We start from the raw sequence: 21,664 nt of genomic DNA, 5'->3' as shown, positions 1-21,664 counted from the left end.
AGACATGGGAACTTGTACGAGAAACATATGCAGACATTTTAGTCAAGTATTGTAGCATATTTTCTAAAATTGGATTTCTTTTTGCAATATTTAATATTGTCTTCTGCTTGTACACAGCACATTTTTAACAAACATTCCCTGGGTAGGAGTTTGACATATGCTTAAAGATCGCAAAATGAGTTTTGCATCTGATTTTAGTGATACAATCTCATTTCAGCAACATTCAGGAGAAAGAACTTCACTTTACACTTTAAGCACATCTTGTTCCCTGAGTACACTCTTCCTATAGGTGCATTTGCTTGTTTTTCTTATTACACACAATTTGATACCTTTCAGTTCAAATGTCAAGTTAGACACTGTGTATGGAGTTGGAACAGATAAGTGATTTCTCACTGATACTGATGTATGAAAAGACAGACTTTTGCCAGACTATTCTTGGAAATAAGTTTGAATGATCATTCCCTATGAAATTAAAGTAAGGGTTTGTGATTCTAAAATATTACAACAGAGGGTTCTTTGGAAAATGCCTTATTCTTAACAAATTGCCTGGCACAGAGAGAGAAATCATATTACTCATTAAAAGCAACAAATATGAGAATCCGGTTTTCATAAAAAAGAATCCAAGCTGTGAGAGCCAAAAGAATTAGACTTTTGTGTGTGTGTGTGACTGTAGCTACATGCTAGAATATGAAATATTAATATGAACTATAATAGTTATCATATTTCACATTTTGCCTAGATTTTTGCCACTTCAGTCTAACTCAAATAAATACCAATGAGATACATTCAAAATAAATCCTTAACAAATGGAAAAGCATGTACCTTTTTCTTTGGAATTAGGTGACTTAAATAGATTACTTTTATTTGCACATTCTTTTTTTTTCTTTTTTTTTTTTTTTCCCTGCAAGTAATGTCATTGTTAAACAGTCACAGATACAACCAATAAAAATATCTGAATCGGCATAGAAAACATAAAATAACAGATTTTATACAGAGAAAAGTAAAGCATTCTTTTGTTGCTTGGCACATAAGGATGACAGATTAGACTCCCAGGAAGGAAGCTGGAAAAGAGAATTCACTGTATCCCATGTTTTTGCATTCCTACATTTAGCTGTTTCTTGTTCTCACTTTACTGTTGAACTCCTGGGTGAAATTCTGCACTTATGAAAAGGCAAAGGTCTTGAGAAATGGCTTAGCTTGATTCGAGGTGAGATGTGGTGGCAGGAGTGGGGTATTCTGTCTGCATCACTTCACCTCTGCACAGAAATCCCAGCGGCTGATGAGCTGTCGCAATGGAACCAGTGTTAATTGCATACAAGAAAGTGCTCCCACATCAGAAATAAAGACCAAATTTTAGGCAATGGAAAAGGTTGCTATTGCCTACCAAAAACAAACAAACAAACAAAAAAACTGTGTGGATTAGCCTGTACTGCATAGCTCGTATGGTTTTAAAGCAGCACACATAAGGAGGGGTGGCCTTTCCAGCTGTTCTTTGTGCTAACTGTAGAAAGTCTTCTAAACTGATTTTTGCTTTAGATGTAAGTCACAGCTCACTATTATTATTTCTTACTGGATGGAGAAGCCCAGATGATGTGCAAAGAAGCAGAAGCTGTCGAAATACCAATGAGCACTTGTGCTCTCATGAACTGCACCTCAGCTGTCTTATACCCAAGCATGGACCAGTGATTTTCATTGACAAAGTTGCAATATTTGACAGCACCTTGGAACATGACACAAAGAAGAAAACATTTCATCCACCATTTATTGTTCATTTCAATTTTTCTCTATATCCTGCTACTTTATTTCTGCAACTGTATTACCTTATTCTGCAAAGTATTTTAGAGATGCAAAGTGTTAGGAAAGAGGAAAAATATATCTCTTGTTTTAGATGGATTTTAGAAAGCTAGAAGATGCTTCAGATACTTAGCATCACCTGTTATTTTGAAACAATGGAAAGCCTGGAAGTCTGGATCACAGAGAATGAATTAGTTACAGGAAATTAAAGTTCATTAAATAATTTGTTCACAAAGTAATCAGTAATCAGCAGTAATCCTTCCATTAAAAAAAAACTATCTTCTTAATGGCCAATGTAATGCTTGCTTCAAGTTAAAAGAACACGTGTTTCTAGTTTGCTTGTCACAGCAGAAGATGACAATACATCTGCAGTATGCTGACACTCCTCCTTATCTGCCTGCACTGCTCTACTTGGAGAAAATCACTAGAAGCTGCGATAAGCAGGTACCCGAACCAAGAGCCGACAGATGGTTGCCTTTTACAAGGTGAATCTTTTTTTTTTTTTTTAATGTTCAGCACATAAATTTTACCATCTGAAAAATAAAATTACATTTAAGGAAATGTTTCTTAGTGTTAGAAAGCCAGGTATTTTCACTGACCAAAACCACAACTTTTATGTGAATCCTCTGGGAATGTTTCCAGTTTATGGCAGGAGCTTGTAAATCAAGAACCAAATGTACCAGTAAAGCAAAATTAATTTCTGCACACACTTTCATTTCCTGTCTTCTCTCTCTTCCTTTACACTCAGTAGTTGCCTTTTTAGGGACTTGACACTTTCATTTTTCCCTTTGTCTGTAAGAATATGCTTGTACACGTACATGAGTGTACATATGCATGTAGATATGTATAAATAACTCACTTATGGAGCAGCTATGTAATGACTGGACTGCAATTAAGTACAAGTGTGCTACAGCAAAAAGGTCACAGATGTAGACAGAAGAGCTTGGTTTCCCTTCAGGACTCTTCTGCTTAAACAAATAGAATCACAGCAAAGGTAGCACCTAGTGTATTGGTGTACCCATGATAGCTACCAATGCAACAGCACCGTGCATACAACGATTAAGTCTAGCTATGGTATAGATACTGAAGGTCACCAAATGCATCTCCAGAAGCCACTTTGAATTCTTCAGAAATGGGTAAGAGGAGTAGAATTGTGGCATCTATTCTAGTATACCTTAACAAGGCTGAATATTCAGCATAATAAATGCAGCTGGAAATTTATCACTTTGAACATGCAAAAGATGGGACTTCAGATCATTAATATAAAAACTGAAAGTCTGATCAAGTAATTGCAATAAATAGAAAGCACTAATGATATTGAAAATAAGTCATAATGATATAAAAAATAGGCATTGTGACTGACTACTGCATCGGCTGTTGAATAAGAATTACTGCTCATATTGCAGCTGTGAACAAGATAAAAATAAAGAAATACCACTTCCTTTATGGATGGAAGAATAGACAATAGAGGGCCTATAAAGGGAGAATGAAAGCACACCTGTATAATGAATCTAAGTTCTGCAGTGGCTATTTGTACAGGAGTGCTAGCATGGGGAGAAACCTGCACTGCTGAGCAGTATATTTTATTTCACCCTATACCCTGTAGTTCCTGTGGCTCGGATTTACACCAGCTGTGACAAGATGCAGCAGAAGTTTCCATTTAGCTCTATTTTCTGACCAAACAGTCCATTTACTCCAGCTGTGCATTCTTTATCAGGATTTGGCCCTTTGTGTAAAGGTGAATGCTTCTTTGGCTGTGGTCCCAGTGGGGTGTTTGATAACTTTGTCAGAAAGAATCAAGAGAATGTAATATGACTGAACAAATAATAGGCTGTCAAGGAGACTTGAGTTACAGGAGCTGAAAGATAGTCCAAAATGCTTTGCTCTACAAAGAAACCTAGAAAAACTTTGTCTTAATTTGGCCTTGAGAACTTTGACATCAGCCTCTGCTTGTCTGCAAGCATCAGCTCAAACATAGGAGTTTATATGGATAGTTAGTCCTCATGAGAGATTTCTGGCAGGCTGCTTTCCCTCAGGTCAGTTACGTATGGCATATGCTACTGTTTTTTCACCTCCATTTCTTTATGAAAAGCTTCATAGACTGTACTAGAAAAAAAAAACCTCTTTTTCTAAAAAACGTTCAAACAATGAATTATGTTTATTATAGAAAAGTTCTTTTTTTTTTTTTTTTTTTACTTATTTCTATATTTTGTAGTAACTCTTGAACCATATTTCAAAGATCAGATTCATCTTCATTAAAGTCAATAGATATTCTTGATCTATACTTTTCTTTTGCTTTGCAAGCTGATATATTGTAAGAGGCAAATAGAAAAAAATTCAAAGATCAATATGTGTAGCCAATATCAGTTTTTTGCTTTGAAAAGGGTTTTTAAAGGGGAAATTCTTCGATGAAGGCCACAAAAGAAAAATCTTTCACATTGCTCCTCACCCCATACTCTATTCCCACACCTTGGCTGTGCTTATTTTTGAAGCAGGGTGTCAGTTCACCTTTAAGCAGCTCACCTTTTCGCACTGTTGGTTCCCTGCTCTGGAAATTATTTCCTCTCCCTTCATATCATCATTCAGTTCAGCTAGAATAGTTAGATGTGCAAAGACATGACACAGGCATATCTCCCATTTCTGCATTCAAAATAATAAACAAATGAGGAACAGGAAGAACATGCAGTACAAAGATTAAGAAACTGCATTTCTGTGCATGTCTTTTTCCTTACCACTTAATGCAATAAATCATTTTAATTAGACATAATTAAAACAGTTTGCATTTGAAATTTAAATTAAAATTGGAATCAGCATTATCCAGTCTCTCCCTTCCACATTTGTCTCAACTATCAGGAGAATATTGCATATCTATCTACTCTTGGTATAGATTAAGTTATAACTTGCATTTTTTGTATACAATCTCTGCTTGTAATCAAGCACTAGTATATGGACTTCTATAATCAATTCCACAGTTACACAGCCTTTCCTAAGTTCCCATCCAGATACCTCTGGGTTTTAAATCCTTTATTGCCTTTTATAATTTTTCTTTTCATCTAAAATTAATTAGAGCACAGACTCCGTTGTCTTTTTCTTATTCCGTTCAGTTCTTAGGGTGCTTTTGTTGTCCACCTGAACAGCAGTCCTGTGAAGCTTTATTTAATACCCCGCTCCCCTGCCTACAAGTGTAAACTCAACAAGAAGAGTGTCATGGCAGATACAGGGCAAAAACTATATAATGAAAAATAAGGCAACCTTTTGTCTTCCACTATACAAAAATACAATGTTATGATATTAGAGTGCACAGCAGTGGACTGATTAATTAAGATAATAAAAGTGATGTAATTAAGCATGACATAGATTCCTTTTATTAGACCTTCTGTTGTCAAATAAACCTTTCAAACCCTGTAAATAAGCAAGCCAAACGATGGTTTCCATTGATATGCAGGGGATTTGAGTTACTTAATGTTGTAATTTTTTGCCTGATTTTCACTCTTTAGAGCATCAGCACTAACACTTGAAATAAACACATTGATTTGGCTGTATTGTCAGTGGGTCACTAATCAGAGAAATCATTGATTAGACAGTAATCTGACAATTAAGTCCGACATTGTCTCTGGTGCCTTGGCAATAGGAGGCTGCATTTTTCTTTAAACTCAGACCTTGACCTTGTTGTCTTCAACATCTGGAGCCAGAAATCAGGATTCATGTTAAGCACACTCATCCTTGTTTTTTTTCTTTTCCCCCTTAGTTTTTTGAGCTTGTTCTTTTGAGATTGTCATGTGTTTTTCTGCATTTCTCTTCTTCTGAAAAAGCCACACCATTCCTGCACGTAGTTGACATTTTGACAGGTTAAGACACTTTAACCATTTCCTCCCTCACTTCCTGAAAATTGATTTTTAGGATTCATTCATCTAAATTACATGGTGGTGTTAGTTTATAAACCTGTGTTCACACATGTATATGTGTCACACTTATTTGGCTCTTGAGGGGCTCGGGATGTCATTCAATGGCTGTTCCAATTGTAAGCATTTCCAAGCTCCTTGAGCACAATGGCTCAGCCCAACTGATGTGCATCTGCAGCATTCATGGAGAAAGGGAAATGAAATGTGATGTTAATCTCCCTGGATAGTACAAGAATGAGTAATTCTTCCAATCTAGTAATAAGACACAATGTTAGTCTTGAAATTAGACACTTGGGCTCCAGTCCATCATTAATCAGAAAAGCACTTGAGCATGTCTATACCTTTAGGCATGTACTCAAGTGTTTTGCTGCAGTGGAGCAGGCTAAAGTAAATGCTTAAATGATTTGTCGAGCTTGTGTTTCAACATGTTATTGTTAGCATTTGTATATAGCATCAGGAGTGCCTATTGTTTTCTACACAGAGAATACTGTTATCACTCTGATTTCAGTGAATTAAATCAACATCACTAAGTGAACTCAATCGCATGAAGTTGTTTGTGCTGTCATACTAGAAATCCATTGTCACTCTGTGATGCAGGGCAAGTCAGTGATACCCCATCAACTCACCTGAAAACAAGATTTCACTTATTATCATAAAATGCTCATCATCACTTATTTCCAGACCCAGCTATATTTTCCTATAATTTAGAAACATGATCAGAAAGCAGAATTTAGTATTTAGATACTAGGAGGCATTCACCTGTATTTAGAAGCGACTCGCATTTTCTACTGTTGACAAAAAATTAAATCAACACTTAATTACTGCTTTTAATTTATTTCATGGTCCTCCATGAAATATAAATCAGTATATAATGAGGTACTGCTATATCTGAAACCCAGAAGTAGAAGAATATAAGGTTAAGTTAATATTTAAAGATATATTTCAAGGTTTTTAGCTTTTATCTTAAGTTTTCCCAATAAAATGGGCCTAAGAAGCATGATAAATTTTAGGGAAAAAAGTTTTGAAGCATGCAGTAAATAGTCGACCTACACGGACCAGTGCTTAACTCAAAGTCTTCTGATATTAGTAGAGTGAGAATTTAATAAAACAGTACTTATCTCCTAAGAAGCCTATACAAGCATTAATCAGACTGAATGATGCATGGCTCCCACATGAATCGTTTACTCTTAGTTCACATGTTCTGTTCCTTAAAAAAAAAAAAAAAAATGAAGGACTAGAAGAGGAGATGGCTTCCTTTTTTGGAGAAACTAAACACAGAAAAGCTGCCATAGGCTTCAGACTAAATTAAGAGAGGAGACAGTCACAGCAGGACCGTGTCCTCAAACAACTGAGTGTCCTCTAATTAGAGATAGGGAGCTCTTATTCATTTGCTATTAAAAATAGGCCATTGAGTCAGTGTTTCATGGCTGCTTTCAGGAGTTCACTTTTGGATGGAGGTTTATGCAGATCCACCTCAATCCAACAGATGTGGTTTCTGCAACAGCAAGTATACACAATGCTGCAAAAATGCCAACACCCCTCCCAACCAGAAAATATACTACATTCAGGAATCTGTTCCAAGTTTATGAAAATCTACGGCACATTTCCACACACTAAGTTATTTCATTGGTCTTTGTTATTAAAGGAAAACTATAGACCTGTCATCACCTGATAAAATATTTGTATTCACAAGGAATAGGTATGCTTATTCTTTATTAGAGAAAAATCAAGCTTTCTTAAAAATTCCTCCAAAATATTGTACCCTGCCCACACACACTGTTCTTCCACCTCATCCAACCAGCATCCTACTGAAATTGTTTACAGCATTCTGCTTACTTCAACTCCCTTTTAGTCAGCTGTTCCTCAATAGAAATCCATCAGATTTTTTCTTCACTGATGTAGTAGTAGCCTTTACCATGTTTCTATTTTCTACAGTGAATATCCAATAGTAGAACAGTAGCACATTCAACACTATCATTTTCAAACAATACACAAGAGGAATAGATGTTAAAAATTGCCTCAGCCACATAATATATTGTCAAAAAGTAATTCTTAGAGAAAACACTGACTTAAAAAAAAAAAAAAGTGACATTGTTAATGAATATCGTCAGCATGATAAAGTAATAGACCCTTAGCCATTTCTCTATAGACCTACCTGAATAGATAGGCTTTATAAAAGAATATTTTCTAAGAAAAAAAATTGTAGAAACTGAAGTTTTATAACACCTTTTTGCCTTTTCTCCAGCTCTTGTCTACTATAGTTTTATATCCAAGCATTTTTATAACTTTTTTTTTTGTTTAATTTTGAAGTACATAGTGATAAAAAGTATAAGCACTGCTTAGAGATTTTTTTCCTCCCTCATATTCATTTCACCTAATATTGCCCAGTACCTGGCATCGAAATGTGAAAAATTAATCACAGTAATTAGGAAGCGATATTACTCTTGGTGTCTTCATATAGAAGAAAACATGAACAACAACAGCAAAAAAATGATTCCCCTCCAAACTAATCCTTGGAATGAAGTAAAGTTGTCATGCAGAAAGACATCTGTCAGAAAACCATTTAAAATACAATAACGTGAGTGATTAGTCTAATATACTTCTTATGTCAAATCCCAGTTACCAGAATGACAAAAAAGAGTGAAGTATTTCATTCACTGCAATCTTATACAAATTCCCACCCTACTGGATGCAATACCGAGGACAGAACAATAATCACCACTCAAAAAAAAAAAAAAAAAAAAAAAAAAACAATTAAACAACAACAACAAAAAAAAACTGGTGGTACTCATGTCATCTTTCCTGTAGCAGTGTTGAAGTTAACATATACTTTTGTCTCAATACTATAGTCTCATCTGGCTATTTCTGACTACCTAAGATCAGTAACATTAAGGTCCTATATAAAATAGGAAAGAACAGTCATTTTCTTCAGCTGTCCAAGAACAGAATCCATAGGTCCGTAGTTCTTCTCAAAGAGCTGCAGAGCATGCTAGTAAAGGCACTAGTTTTATACTGGTTTTGCCTATGCTGTTTATTAAAACTGAAGTGTTATTTACAGAAATACACAAACTAATAACTCATCTGTAATATTCACCAATAAGCATCACTGGCAAATACCCAGTTATTTGCAACAAGTAATCATTTTGATATCATTTGCTCTTCTGATTCACAAGACAAAATGCTTAACATTCCAATTGACAGGTCTTTGTCATTATTATTCATTATGCTTTGTTAAAGCCATTTAATCATGTGCAGGACCCTACAAAGGATTTCTTCCCCTTTCTCTTTTTAACAAACATGCTTTTTGAAGGTAAGCTTGCATAGCAAATAACTTATCTGATAGAAATAATTACAGACAGCAAGAAGGGGAAAAAAATCTAATCTGCTGGGAATTGTTCTTTGCTTTCATTGTCCTGCAGCACCATTTTACCAGAGAGTGCTCTGAATAATTTAGGCACTGCTAATATGATTGCAATGTCTTCTGATGTTCACCACAATTGCTTGAGGTCACCATGCTATCTGGTTATATTTGATGCCCAAGGAAAAAGGAAGCTCTAAAACTGAAAGCAGCCTATCAAATAAGAAAGATCATTCCAGTTGAATTTCAAGAGATTTTATAGGCCACTTAATGTGTACAGTAAGGACAGAGAAAGTCAGATGACATTCAGGAAGATGATGGTTTCAGAGGTTTATTTTAGCAAAAACACAAAAAGAGGAAATTGATTATTACTTCTGCATTTTCCTTGCCTATGCTCCAGAGTCATAGCATGAACTAACGTGTTACTTAAGGCAGTAAACATCAGCTGTTAAAAACATTAAGTTAGAAAGGCGTATTCTCCCTGCTTTAACAGATTAGCACTCTGGGGTACGGTGCTGTACTGTACCCTATTCAGCCATCACATGGATAGCTGAACCATGAGTTTTTGAGTCTTTGTTCCCTCTAAGAACGCATTTAAATTGAAAGATTAGTCACTTTCAAAATTACAAATAGCAGAGGATGCTATATAAAAGCTTTTCCTTTTCTTCTAGGTATATGAAGAAATGCACAAAGGGGCATCCAGCCTCAGTCTTCGAAAAATACTGTATTGTGAGCTGCAACACTACTAATAACTAAACTTATTGTGTGCCAATCAAGCAAATAAGAATACATATATGAAATACTTGTTTTGAGATTCTTCCTCAATTTATTTGCTTACAATTAGACGAAGATTGACTTAGGATAATGCAGGAGTTTCATCTAGCACTGCTTTCCTATGGGAGCTAAGGTAAGCCAAATGAAGTTAAAACCCATAGAAAGCATAAAATACATGTTTTTGACATAGTATTTTACACTTAATTAGTATTGATAGTTTCTACTCAAAGAGAAATCTGGTTCTCATTGCCTCTGAATAATCCATGGTTGAAGTGGCAGGTAATAAAAGATGGAAGGCTTGTTGACTGCTGTTACTGAAGAAAATAAATAAGTTGGTTTTCCATACATTTTCAAGCCTGATCCTTCACAAAGCAGCTTACCCTATATGTTAAGATTATGATAACAGAACAATCTTTAGGGCCTTCAGTAGCCGAAGAGGTATGATTTCCCTATTTCATACTTAAGAAATAAGGAGTTATCCCTATACAGCTAGATATAGCATCTTCAAGTTAGAAGAAGCAACTGGTGGAAATATCTTCACCACCACACACACCATAACCCCAAGATATGCAACAGTCAGAGAGAAGGAAAAAAAAAAAAAAAAAATTGAAGTAAAGCAGCAGAAAAGCGTTTTCTCTGAGGAATCTGTTTGCTACCTTGGGTAACACCTTACTTCACCTGTATTTGAAGATCTGCTAAAGACCATCCACTCAGGTCAGTAACTTCCCAGCTTTCCTAACTCAGCTTCCTCAAATACAATAGAGACATTCATGACAAATTTATGACAACTCTTCACATTTGTGTGAGGAATAACAAGCCCTCCAGAACCAACATTGCTCAAGCAGAAGAGCTTCCCTCTTCTGCCACCTTACTTCTACAACCTATAAATAACCTGCTCTACCCACCGCCCCACACCCACTACAACTCCTATCATCTAACATTCATATCCACCTGCCTTTGGTGCCCATTAAATAAGGCCTCTAATTGCTCCCAGGTGTGTAGCACTTGGTAGCAATGGTAGCACTTGCTTGGCTTATTTTAAAAGCTTCTAATACCCATCATAGTATTGCAATTCTCTTTCAAATATGAGCTTATTCCTACAATTGTTTCCTCGGGAATTTTTATTTTCTTGTTTTTACATAAAAATAAGGTGTGGTACTAACTAGTCTTAGGAGTCTATGCTCTATTTGATGCCTAGATTATTGAAAGGGAAAGGATTTTGCATCAGGTGTTTGTGGTAAAGCTCCAGTAGCATGGCTGAGCTGTGAGGGGCCTAGTCAGTGGCCAGGTTCCACAGGGTACAGCTGAGCTTATCAGCCCCAAGTGTGGCCCATCAATGGAAAATCTATTTAAGGAAGGGAAAAACCTTCACTGATAGTAAGAAGTGTGATGGGGACAACCTTGTGAGTACTAAGCTTGGAGAAGACAGCAGGATGCTATAGCACTGTGTCTGAGGAGAAACCACCAAGAGCAGGCTTCTGAGAGGAGCTGTGGGCTGATGAAAGGAGATGGCGCTGGAGCAGGGTTGTCCTGGAGGAGCTGTGGGCTGAGGAGAACAGCCACGCTGAAGCAGGTGACAAGTGTGAGGAGGACAGAGCGACAGAGAGGGACTGCTGCATGGTGACCCAGCCCTCAGGGAGGTGGGAGGAAGAGTTGATGAGGAGGAGGGTTGAGATGGGGGGGTGTATTAACTTTTGTCTTTGCTTCTTACTATGTTAAACCACTTTAATTAGTGATAAACTAACATAAATGTTAGTTGTTACATCTGTTTTACCTGTGGTGGGTAGTGTAAGTGATCTCCTTGTCCTTATCTTGCCTTGTGGGTTCTCTTTATCATGGGTTCTCTTCATTGTGTTTTCTCTCCCTGGAAAGGGTACAGGGGTTACAGCGGCTGAGGCACTCAGGTGACCAGCTAAGGCCAATCCCCTGCAGTTTGTAAACTAGTCAACTTGCAGTCTTGCTCTTTAAGTACATCTTTGCACTACCAAGCTCTGTTTTAATATATTCAAAACATAACTGCACAAACTGGAAGCCATCTATAAAGTCTGTTTTTGCTACTCCTTTTTCCCTGAAGCTGAGAGTATCTATGGGCTTAATGCTACTGAAGTGAGGTGTTTGGAGGGATTTTCTCAAAGTGAGCACACTTCTATTCTTAGAATTGTAGTGGAGTAGTTTCAGTTGCTCATGCCAGCTACAACTAAACACTAGCTGAGATAAGAATTGTCACAGCTGTTGCAAGATGTTGTGCATTCACCTGCATGCTGGGGAAATTTTGGGGAGGCCAAGGTAAGCATGGGCTCTGAATGGGATAGTTGCATTCTTATGTGTTGCAAACTGCATGTGGATTAATTCCTAAGTTCATTCACTTAATGACTATGTGCAATGAATAAATCTGAAGGGTGATAGCGTGGAACTTGTAAATGCAAAAAAAAGGTAAAACTTGCAATTAAATGGTTCCCTCTGAATCATTTGCTTCGACTGAAGGGTGTGCTGGTGGGTGGTTGGACCTGTAAGTGTAGTTACAGAGACTGGCTGGAAGTTAAGAGATTGCTATTTTGTTATTAGCATGATGTGTTCAGAGCTAATGATTACTCAAATGCTGGATGTTGGGCACTTTGGAGCTGTTCAAGAGTGAAAAGCAAATCTTTCTGCTAGACCTCTTGCTAAAGGCTGTTTTTTGTTGTTAGATTCAGAGAAAGGAAAGGTTCCTTTAAGAAGACCATTGCTAACTGCAGATAATTTGTCTGACTATCAGTGGCTCATTTTTTTTTTTAATTTGATGGTGTGATCTAGAATGTTACAGTAGGAACCTCAAGTCATCCAAACTACTGAGGTGTCTATGAACAAACACTATGTGCTGTTATTTCAACATGTTCTTTTAGATAATTAATCCATATTGTATCCCTGACAGTTTTTTTGCTTTATTTTATGTAAAAAAAAAAAAAAAAAGGTGGGAGAGGAAGGTGGTCTGTAGCAAAAGTCCTGGAAGGAAAGCTGCAAGAGATGTGTGTGGTCCCAAGAGCAAAACCCTGAACCTTACCAGTATCTTGTGATGCACTATTTAACACTGCCATCAAATGGCCAAATATATTTATTATTGTACAATGGCATTTCAGCTGACCATCTGTAACACTTGTAATTCTAGGCAACCCAACTGAATCACGCAGGCTAAAAAGCAAAATAACAATGGCTTTCCACTTTCAGGGTTCAATGGAAATACAGGCCTGATCCTGCAGCTAGCTTCAGAGTGAAGAGAGTTTGTATACCAGGAGATGTCTCACTAGTGCCTATGGGGCTCTATGCAGATACAGGTGTTCATTCAAGCTGATTCATTCATAGGATCCAGACTTGTTCCTGCTATGGTGTAAATATACATCTTAGAATTCAGAAAAGTACTGAATTTTATTGTTCCTTGGCATGTCAGTTTTTTGCAGCTTCAATGTTTCCTCTCCCTAAGAGGCAATATTACTGAAGGTTTGCATTGTCCCCCAGATTGTTTACTAAACATGCAAAGCAGATGTAGAATGGAGTAATATAAGTTAAACATGGTCAATCACTGCAGAGGCGGATGAGCAAGTGTAAAAGCTATATACCAGTGTGCAACATAAGGAAATAGACCAAGTTTAATTGTTCTGTCACAGGAAGGTTTTGATCAAAAGCTTTGTGGGGCCTCTGGATGAGCTAGGCAACTGAAGTGTCCAGCAGTGAGCCCAGGTGGAAACCATGCTTATCTGCCTTCCTGTACTCCTAGCTGCTGCTGAATAGCACCTTGCTGCCTCTTGGATGTGCTCCAAGAATAGAATTACCGTACACAACTGTTTTGCATTCTCAGTACAGACCTGTGTAAATAGTGTGTTTAAATACTATATGTGTCTAATGTAAGCTGTCCAACTGCTAAACTTGTAGTTCAGTAATCTCTCAATGCCAAGAAGTATCAAAGGTATTTTTTCTGCTCTGTATCAGCTCTGGTAATTAGTGTTTTGCCATAACACTCCAAGGGTGGTAACATCAGTTTTCATTCTAGCTACTTTAAGAGCATTTTGGAAAACCTTACAAAGCTACAGCAGACCATGCTTTTCTCTCTGGGTGTTTGTAATGTTGTTCCCTAATGCAAAATTTCAAAAAATTCTGTGGTGTCCAGGGTATTTGTAAGGTGTGGCTGAAACATCCATACTATAGCTTTAAGTCCATTACATCTGTTTGTGTCAACAAAAGCAGCCTTTTTTAGCTGTTCTGTCCAAGACCTACAGGATTCATGGATGCTGTACATGTTCACATGGCACTAGTGCAAAACCTGTCATGGTATGACAACTCACTGCCATGGTCTTACAGTTTGTCTCAGAGAAATGAATATCTTTAAAAATGCTTGGCCTGTTGTCTTAGGGTTTGTTTTTACTTTTTCTCTGTACAGCTTCAGACCTCAAATGATGAGGCAAGCATTAGCTTTAGGTTGTAAAAATACCACCAATCCATAACATAGATCATCGGCACTGTTTTGGCACTTAACAAAATTGTCTTGATGAGACTCGGGGTCTCTGTCACATTTCAAAATGTTACCTTCTTTAAAAAGTTTTCTATATTAAGGGGCAAATGAGATGAGTATAGTGAAGGACAACGTATCTAATCTGTACTGAACTTCAAAAGTTCTACCCTAGATTATAAACACTTGTTTGTCAGTTATTACTGTTGGTATAGCAGGTCACTTAATCTACTTGATGAGCGTGATGAAATTGCTTGTTGATAGTATCTACTAGCAAAGATATTTTGACAAATTAATGTATTGGAAGTACATATTTTTTCGTGTTTGTACATAATGCTTTATGCAAGATATCTTTGGTGGAACTAGCATGAACTTGTTCAAGCTATAGGTCTATTTTTATCAATACAAAGAGCCTTAGTAATTCCTCGATGTTACTGTTCATTTGAGTTCAATATAAAGTGTCTTTGAACTTCTTGTGGATGATGGGGAATGCAGGAGATCACATCTTCTGTAATACTTTAAAAATAATCATCCTGCAGTCTTAAAATAAAAATGCATTTAATCTCAAAATTCTCACTTGCATTTCTAATGGTTTACTCCTTGCTCCTGTAATTCACTTCTAAAGGGCCTCTTTCTGGGCAGATGCTCTGACAATTTCAGTCCCCATTTTCTGTTCTTGGTGAATGCTTTCAGGACAAATTGATATGGATATAGTATAGATGTAGATTTTTCTTCCACAGCACTTCTCTCAGCTGCTGTAGAGAATTTTCTCAAACACTGTCCTTCCTAATCTCACTTTACAATATACAATATTAAGACTGGAGAGAGAAAAAGAAAAAAAAATCTGTCTGCCACATGGGTTTTAAGAGGCAATTAATGGTTTATAGTCAGCTTTAGTGACTACTCCCACCTTTTATATGCAACTGTTTATTCTCAGGAAGATGGTTATTTCCTTTTTATTGCCCATATTCCATTCCATCCTCTTACCAGTCTGAAAGAAATGTCCATCTCCCCAGTGCTTTTTTTGATGGTACTTATTGCTTATTTACTATTAGTTTTATACTTATTAATGTAGCATCTCATCTCCTAATTCTTTTCAGTTAATTGCTTGATCTGGAAGGGACTGCTATCCAACATCTGTGTCTGTGGACATCTCTGTGTGGTTGCACACATACAGTAGGGTTTTCCTGTGTTCACAATTCAAAGTGGTCAAAGATTCTTTGTGGTCTGGAGAAAGCATGCTGATAAGTCTGAGGATTAAGAACAGTTTTTTGTGGGTTACTTTTATCCCAACCACATTATGGTAAACAAACTGTGTTTTAAGCAAGCTGTAACCTTACAGACTTAGCTCCTCTGGTGCTTTGCAGTGTTGGCCTTGCTCCTTTGACAGATCAAAATGTCACCTGTGTAAGGCGTATGCCTTGAAACTAATCAAAATGGCATTGTAGGAAAGCGACTCTTACATGTTTAGTCCCCATAGTGAGATTCCTTTATTAGTATAAGCTATGAATTTAGCAGTTTGCCTCTGTCCTACAGCTAACCTTTCAATGTCAGTTTCACCTAAGAAAAGGTGAACTCTAGGCTGGGTGCCCCTACTTGGCCCATCCCTCCTTATCTTAAAAATAGGGGAAAAAACATTAATGCATTGTGCTCTTTCTATACTACCTAACCAAAATAAATTCCAAATGTCATGTAAAAGTTCCTAGCAATTCCTTATTTCTTCATATTTTAAAATGGTCCTGTCAATTTCTTACTATTTTTTAAATGGTGCTACGCATATTGACAAAAAATGATAATGAACATCTATAATTCTGTTGATAACCAATTGGTATGATGTCAACCACCTCTTTTATTAATTGCCATAGATTGCTTAAATATTTATTTAGGAAAAAAATATTTTAAAAGTGAAGCTAATAACAAATACGCAATGAACACAACCTCCCTGCTAAACTGCTAAAAATGAGTTCTCCGGTTGAAAACAGGTAACCTTTTGCTGCTGTCAGTGTGATGCTGCCTAATGCTTCACTGTAGATAAGAAATCACATCAACCCACTTAAACTGCTATATATCTCAAGCTGCTGGGGTTTGCTTTCAAGTCATCACCTTGTACGTTGCACAAAGCTCATGAGAAACTAAGTTAATTGTCTTTGTCCATCTTTGTCCTTGTCATATATTTATGAAAATGATGGCAGGTCCTCTGCAGAGTTGGGAAAGGAGTGTAGATAAATCTGTGGGCTGAAACTGCCCAGTATATCACACTTCTGTCTTTAAGGTCTCTCCATTCCTGATTTACAATTATAAAACACCAAAAGTCACAGGAAAGTCTTCCTAATATTCCTTTAAGGAGTGGTTAACTGGTTTTATCTTCAGAATTTATATGCTTTTGAGTGAGTAACCTTTCCCTGCCTGTTCTGAATTTCTCTTTTGACCAGAGTGCCCTCTGTGTCCAGAGAGTGGCCATTCAGGTAATTCATTTTTACTTTGCTCTGAGCTGAATACTGACAAGTGACATGATCTTCAGGGATAATTACAATGGATAGCCCAATCTAATCCAGGTTAGATAGAAAATGCAATGTCTTCAGAGCTACCACAGACAAATTCCATAAATGAATTCTTCTGAAGAGGTGCTATATACATGTCAAGAAGCTGTGGAAAGCTCAGTGTAATGCTAACAGACTTGTTGGGTCATTCAGTTAGAGGGAAGGGATCTTCAGCTAATGTGAAGTAGCCTAATTCTGTGAAAATCAATAGTGCTCCTCCTGCATCAGTGGAAGATCTCTTACTTTCCCTTATGGGTTTGGCAGGCATCAGTCTGACCCCTTCCCAAGCTAATCATGTGAGTAGAGGCACTGTCCCACCTCTGAGGGAGCAGAGACCTTCCCCAAGGCCTTCAGCTGCCTTTCAGAAGATGGGCCTCCAAACACAGTGGCACCTGAGCCCCAGCTCAGCACCTAGGGGGCTTGCTGATAATGGCAGTCCACCAGGTTAGTGGCATTAGGGTAGCTGAATGAGGCCTGTTTACACCCACCTCAAGTGACAGAAGAAACTGCAGCTATAACTCAAATTTCTTCTGTATCCTGAAGCCATTCTAAGTGCTAAACTGCCTTGGCTTCCCAATGTTGCCCAGTTTGTTGTAAGTTGAGCAGCACATAGAGGTGCAATGCTATTTTTTCATAAATTAGAAGTACAGTTTGGGTCTGTGAGGGGAGTATGTATTACATATCCAAGCGTATAGAAACATAACAGAGCACCCGTGAGAGCTGAGAATGGCTTCAGAAAACAATCTATAAATCTCTGGTGTTATCTTTCTGACAGCCTCCTAATCTCTGCAGGTTGTTAAGAGCTGCATTAAACTAGCCTGTCATTGATCCCAGCTCTCACATCTTCTCAAAGAGATGCACTTCCTGTGATCAATTAGAAAAAGAGGCAACAGCTTCTTAAAAGCATCTTTACAACAGTGCCCTGCAATAACATATCTTCCCAAAATGTGTATTTCTGACATCTACATCATACCTTGTCAAAGTACAGCCAACATTTGCACCAACAACATAATTCAGTCTTCTGAAACAAGTTAAAAAAAAAAACAAAAAAAAAAACCTTGGATTCCTCACATAGCATCACCATTCTCAGCTCCAAATTCAGCCCCAAGAGAAACAGCTATGTTAAAATAGTGGTTGCAGTTTCTTGCCATTTATTTAATTTTGAGTGTTAAAGAAACTCTGAATGAGAAGTAGCTTCCTATTAGCAATTTAGGGGTGTAAACAGAACATGAACCTTCTATCTTGGTTAAATCTTTGTGAAAGGAATCTGTCTTGCTGTCCAACTCCTCTTTGTTCCACACATTTAGTATGAAAATACTTCCTCTATGAAGTCCTGTGTATTATTTCCAAAGACATTTATGCATGATGGACCAATTACACTGCTATTACGGGATTTATGTTCCTATTGCATTCTCTTGCAGTACCTGGAGAAGGTGAAGTTCCTCTTCCAGCCAGGTTCAAGTCTCACTGTAATGAACTGCAAAATCTGCTGTAAAAGAAGGAGCCTGACCCAAAGAGGTTACAGTGCGTGTACAGGAAGGTGACCAGCTGCCTGGTTTCACTACAGGAGCACAAATGTGGTTGTGGGAAAAAGAATGTGTGGAGGGAAGAGAAGAAATACTGTTCTGTTGCTTGATACAAGATATTCTGGAATGAAAGTATAAAGTAACATTCACTGTATCACAAGAATCAAAGATTGACTTCTATGTTCTTCCCCTTCTTTCATTTTTCTTTTTTTTTTCTTTAAAAATTAGAGATCAACCTTTCAGCTACTATGCTTTTTAGTACTTGGAGTAGTCTGTCTCCTTAACAGGGAAATAGTGGAAGGGAAAGATGATGATCTTCTGAATTTAAAATATATATTCTCAACATTTGTTAAACCATGGCAAGTTAAAGTAACACAGATTCTCCTGGACTGGTTTTCCATTTCACATCTTTGTAGTCACTGACACTGACAAAGAAAGCCAATTTGTGTGCCTCAGCTTTTAGAAATTTTAGGACAAGACTTCCTAAAATTGCCGCAAAAGGATGGATCTGTTTCAGTGTGCACTTGCAACACTCCATATAATTAGCAAGCTAAGCGGTAGTGCTGTATTTAGCTCACTGGCTCTTAAATGGAGTTACTTTCATTTGTTTACTGAATGTCTCTACCCACTAAAGGCTAATGAACTAGTAATGGATCTGTCAGAAAACGGAAAAGACAAATACTTCTAAATGTTGCTATTATAGCCTAAGAATGTGACTATTATTGTTCCCCTAACTCATGATCTTCATAAGAAGGAAGGCAGCAAGATATTTGGTATTCAATGGGTGTAAGGAACCACAGGCATAATTTATGTACTGATGGAGTGGAAGGGAGGAGAGTAACAACCCTCAGGAAACTATACAATAAGCCAGCATATTCTTCCTGCATATTTTTGCTACTGCTTTTCCATCTTGAGTTCCATGCTTCTGTGTGAAGTATATTCATCTTCCCAAATCTTGTATGCTATGTAAAGCCTGAAAGTCTTAATCAAAAGCAGTGTCCTGCTGTGTTAGATACTGCAGATACACAAAGATGTTCAGGACTGGAAAAGCTTACAGCAGAGTGAATCTCCTTGGTCTTTATAGATGGGGAAGAGACACAGAAGAAAGCTTTGAGTCATCTTTTTCTAATGTGACTGGAAAAAAGCTACAGCCTGGGTTATGGGACTTGAAAAAGAGCAGAGCCTGGGCAACTTTTGCTGGCTCCAAATGTCATCAGTTAGATGGACTGGGCACAAAAGATCTGGACATACTTGCATTTCATTCTCCAATAAATGTAGCAGAAGATTGAAGCCCTGCACAGAAAAAAAAATGGTTTGCGTTCACTGTAGCAACTGATGGACGGATGTTTCTTCATGTTGAATGTTGTTACTGAGGTTGTTTTGCATGTTCGTGATGTGTTCTTCAAAAAGCATCTTTTTTCCAACTTGAATTCGTGGTCCTGTTTAACCAGATGGGATACTACCCCCCGTTCATCTCCTTCCTTCCTAGGACTATCCTCTCTAGAGTTGTGACCCTAACATCAGTGCAGGCTGAAGAGAAAAGAAAGAAGAGAAATCTGTGAAAAAGTCAGGTCCTTGGTTGTACCCTGAAACACAAATGGTCCCCAAACTGTTGCAGGACAAACAGAATAGCTTGGAAGTGTTTGGGATATAGGGTTATTGTTCCCTTGCTAGTCAACTGTGAATAATCACACCATTTGCAGCTAATTTTCTAATCAATCCTCACCTTTGCTTGTATCAACACAGTCTGTTGTACAAATTTCCATGGGGTGGTCCTTGCTTACATAAAGCCTGAATTCATCTCTGGGCTACATTTACACTTTTCTGTGAGTCAGAAAGCAGATCAAATGTCAAAGTAAATTACATTTCACCTGCTTGAAATTCAACAGTTGAAGCAAAGGGGCAGGCAGGTGCCTCAGCCAGTCAGATTGTAAACAGGGTGTAAAGGGGAAATGCAGCATTTGGAGCAACAGCCAAGTGATAGAACTTCTGTCACTAATTTAACAGAAACTTTGACCTGAGGAATGTGAAAATAACATGGGCCACCTGCTGCCTGGGAATCATACTTGCTAAATTTGGGAAGTTTGAGAATTTTGTGAACTATTATTCTGTTCCTATGGACCTACATCACTAGATTTCGCCCCAAATGGGAAAACAACCAAGAAAACCTGACTGGGCAGACTGTCCTTAGTTGAGCAGGTTAATATGAAATATGGCCATTCAGTTCAAAGCTTATATGCAGATTTGTCACAGCAGTGCGAACATACCCACAACTGCATTTTGAATAACAGCGCTACTAATGTTTTAATGAATTAAATTAAATCATTCCTGCCCTTAAAAATAGAGATTAAATTCCATAATATTCACGCATTGGAAAGGTTCTTCTGTCTGGCTCATACCACCTCTGTCCTTTAGAGACTAATGTTCCTGTAGAGATGTAAAAATTTCTATTATGCAGTACAATCTTAGCATTTTTCTGTAGTTTTATTCCTTCCCTATGTACCTTAATTTCTCTACTCCAGTCCTCACTGTTAGTGTTATTCTGCACTTATTTTTTTTTTTTATTGGGGATTATATTTATGACCTTTGTTTTTTCACAGTTGATGTGGTACTATTTCATGTCTTTGCATCTGAATGCTGGGACTGAGTTAGACAGTCCCATGTCTGAGTTCAGATCTAGACAAGCATGGAGGAAGCAGAAGAGCCTCTCGGCTCTCAGACCTTTCCCTGTTTGAGACATCAGATCTGCTGCTTCATGCTCAAGCTCGCACAAACTGTTTGAAGTTCAAAATAAGTGGCTACAGGAGTAGATCAGTTCCTTACCTGATACTGTTTGCCATGGTGAGGACCCAGGCATTGAACGTTTCTCTTAAGTCTTTATTCTGGTGGGACATGTTTGTGCTGACCACCTGAAGATAGTTCCCAGTTTCCTCAGCTGCCTTCAAGGCATGGAGAATCTCGGTATGGTTACAAGATCTAGCTCACCACAGCAGTTTTCTGGGACAGAGGTAGGTGTGACCTAATTTTAATAAAGTAGAAGCTAAAGAACCTAATCAGACCCTTAGCTTCTCTTTGAAGTGTGGCATGACTGTTAAGAAAAAGTTCAAGTCATTATTTAAAGTCTGATAATGAGGAAACTTACTTTCCTTTTGGAGAAAATAAAAAAAAAAAAAGTTACTTTTCTCTTGAAATCTTGTTGCTGAGAGTCCCTCTTGCAGAAGAACATAAGATTGTGGAGAAAAAAAGTATGTTTCTTTATCCCCAGAAGACAGTAATACATCCCTTACAGC

At 37.5% G+C, this 21,664-nt stretch overlaps 2 long non-coding RNA genes across 8 annotated transcripts in view; one reads left to right on the top strand and one right to left on the bottom strand.

Annotated features, from left to right (window-relative positions):
- Positions 1-845: 845 nt before the first annotated feature.
- LOC311438600 lies at positions 846-10,665 on the bottom strand. The gene is made up of 3 exons (XR_014694213.1): positions 10,507-10,665; positions 4,303-4,434; positions 846-1,276 (listed from the first exon to the last, which is right to left on the bottom strand). It is a non-coding gene; the product is annotated as an uncharacterized lncRNA (long non-coding RNA).
- A 531-nt stretch (positions 10,666-11,196) lies between these two features.
- LOC311438478 overlaps positions 11,197-21,664 on the top strand; it is a 98,407-nt gene continuing 87,939 nt past the window's right edge. For 3 of the 7 annotated variants that reach the window (XR_014694127.1, XR_014694130.1, XR_014694131.1), the window contains exon 1: positions 11,224-11,401. This is a non-coding gene — a long non-coding RNA (uncharacterized lncRNA). Of the gene's footprint in view, positions 11,469-13,032; positions 13,140-18,269; positions 20,245-21,664 lie in introns of those variants that run through there. The other 4 variants (XR_014694132.1, XR_014694133.1, XR_014694134.1 and 1 more) reach the window with 4 other exon arrangements.

This window comes from Aythya ferina (genome assembly GCF_964211825.1).
Source record: "Aythya ferina genome assembly, chromosome: 6".
Classification (NCBI taxonomy): domain Eukaryota; kingdom Metazoa; phylum Chordata; class Aves; order Anseriformes; family Anatidae; genus Aythya; species Aythya ferina.
The sequence above is the reverse complement of the archived record's forward strand: the minus strand, read 5'-3'. Positions and strand labels throughout refer to the sequence as shown.